The following is a 2204-nucleotide window of genomic DNA, read 5'->3' on the forward strand; positions in this document are numbered from 1 at the left end:
TTTGTAGTGGAGCTGGGAGGGGCAAGGATAAGGGACGAAGACCGGGGTAACATGTCGGATGCGATCATACCAGCACTAAAGCATCGGATCACATCAGAACTCCGAAGTTAAGCGTGCTTGTGCGAGAGTAGTACTAGGATGGGTGACCTCCTGGGAAGTCCTCGTGTTGCATTCCCTTTTTAATTTTTTTCGCGCCGCTTGCAAAACAAAACGCACGTGTAAGTAATATATTTACCGTGTTTTATTATTTTGCACGAGTGCGGTAAGTCATAGCTGGGTGCTCACGATTCATGGGTCCAGCGTCGGCGTTGTGGCGCGGCAAGCGTGCACTGGTGCGGTTGAGAGGGAGGGGTGGAAACCGCGTTAAACTCGTCTCCGTAGTTGAGAGGGAGCGGCCAAAGCAATGTACAATCGTCTTTGTAGTGGAGCTGGGAGGGGCAAGGATAAGGGACGAAGACCGGGGTAACATGTCGGATGCGATCATACCAGCACTAAAGCATCGGATCACATAAGAACTCCGAAGTTAAGCGTGCTTGTGCGAGAGTAGTACTAGGATGGGTGACCTCCTGGGAAGTCCTCGTGTTGCATTCCCTTTTTAATTTTTTTCGCGCCGCTTGCAAAACAAAACGCACGTGTAAGTAATATATTTACCGTGTTTTATTATTTTGCACGAGTGCGGTAAGTCATAGCTGGGTGCTCACGATTCACGGGTCCAGCGTCGGCGTTGTGGCGCGGCAAGCGTGCACTGGTGCGGTTGAGAGGGAGGGGTGGAAACCGCGTTAAACTCGTCGCCGTAGTTGAGAGGGAGCGGCCAAAGCAATGTACAATCGTCTTTGTAGTGGAGCTGGGAGGGGCAAGGATAAGGGACCAAGACCGAGGTAACATGTCGGATACGATCATACCAGCACTAAAGGACCGGATCCCATCAGAACTTCGAAGTTAAGCGTGCTTGGGCGAGAGTAGTACTAGGATGGGTGACCTCCTGGGAAGTCCTCGTGTTGCATTCCCTTTTTAATTTTTTTCGCGCCGCTTGCAAAACAAAACGCACGTGTAAGTAATATATTTACCGTGTTTTATTATTTTGCACGAGTGCGGTAAGTCATAGCTGGGTGCTCACGATTCACGGGTCCAGCGTCGGCGTTGTGGCGCGGCAAGCGTGCACTGGTGCGGTTGAGAGGGAGGGGTGGAAACCGCGTTAAACTCGTCTCCGTAGTTGAGAGGGAGCGGCCAAAGCAATGTACAATCGTCTTTGTAGTGGAGCTGGGAGGGGCAAGGATAAGGGACGAAGACCGGGGTAACATGTCGGATGCGATCATACCAGCACTAAAGCACCGGATCCCATTAGAACTACGAAGTTAAGCGTGCTTGGGCGAGAGTACTACTAGGATGGGTGATTTGGGAAGTCCTCGTGTTGCATTCCCTTTTTAATTTTTTTCGCGCCGCTTGCAAAACAAAACGCACGTGTAAGTAATATATTTACCGTGTTTTATTATTTTGCACGAGTGCGGTAAGTCATAGCTGGGTGCTCACGATTCACGGGTCCAGCGTCGGCGTTGTGGCGCGGCAAGCGTGCACTGGTGCGGTTGAGAGGGAGGGGTGGAAACCGCGTTAAACTCGTCTCCGTAGTTGAGAGGGAGCGGCCAAAGCAATGTACAATCGTCTTTGTAGTGGAGCTGGGAGGGGCAAGGATAAGGGACGAAGACCGGGGTAACATGTCGGATGCGATCATACGAGCACTAAAGCACCGGATCCCATTAGAACTCCGAAGTTAAGCGTGCTTGGGCGAGAGTTGTACTAGGATGGGTGACCTCCTGGGAAGTCCTCGTGTTGCATTCCCTTTTTAATTTTTTTCGCGCCGCTTGTAAAACAAAACGCACGTGTAAGTAATATATTTACCGTGTTTTATTATTTTGCACGAGTGCGGTAAGTCATAGCTGGGTGCTCACGATTCACGGGTCCAGCGTCGGCGTTGTGGCGCGGCAAGCGTGCACTGGTGCGGTTGAGAGGGAGGGGTGGAAACCGCGTTAAACTCGTCTCCGTAGTTGAGAGGGAGCGGCCAAAGCAATGTACAATCGTCTTTGTAGTGGAGCTGGGAGGGGCAAGGATAAGGGACGAAGACCGGGGTAACATGTGGGATGCGATCATACCAGCACTAAAGCACCGGATCCCATCAGAACTCCGAAGTTAAGCGTGCTTGGGCGAGA

The 2204-nt window shown here is 51.5% G+C and overlaps 5 non-coding genes across 5 annotated transcripts; all 5 read left to right on the forward strand.

Moving 5' to 3' along the window:
• Positions 1 to 56: 56 nt before the first annotated feature.
• On the forward strand, positions 57 to 175 carry LOC119348160. The gene has a single exon (XR_005168760.1). It is a non-coding gene; the product is annotated as a 5S ribosomal RNA (ribosomal RNA).
• A 297-nt stretch (positions 176 to 472) lies between these two features.
• On the forward strand, positions 473 to 591 carry LOC119348162. Its single transcript, XR_005168762.1, has one exon. It is a non-coding gene; the product is annotated as a 5S ribosomal RNA (ribosomal RNA).
• A 297-nt stretch (positions 592 to 888) lies between these two features.
• On the forward strand, positions 889 to 1007 carry LOC119348161. The gene has a single exon (XR_005168761.1). It is a non-coding gene; the product is annotated as a 5S ribosomal RNA (ribosomal RNA).
• Positions 1008 to 1304: 297 nt separating this feature from the next.
• Positions 1305 to 1420, forward strand: LOC119348163. The gene has a single exon (XR_005168763.1). It is a non-coding gene; the product is annotated as a 5S ribosomal RNA (ribosomal RNA).
• Positions 1421 to 1717: 297 nt separating this feature from the next.
• On the forward strand, positions 1718 to 1836 carry LOC119348159. Its single transcript, XR_005168759.1, has one exon. It is a non-coding gene; the product is annotated as a 5S ribosomal RNA (ribosomal RNA).
• The last annotated feature ends 368 nt before the right edge of the window (positions 1837 to 2204 follow it).

The sequence above is a fragment of the Triticum dicoccoides genome, unplaced genomic scaffold (assembly GCF_002162155.2).
Source record: "Triticum dicoccoides isolate Atlit2015 ecotype Zavitan unplaced genomic scaffold, WEW_v2.0 scaffold87243, whole genome shotgun sequence".
NCBI classification, from domain to species: Eukaryota; Viridiplantae; Streptophyta; class Magnoliopsida; order Poales; family Poaceae; genus Triticum; species Triticum dicoccoides.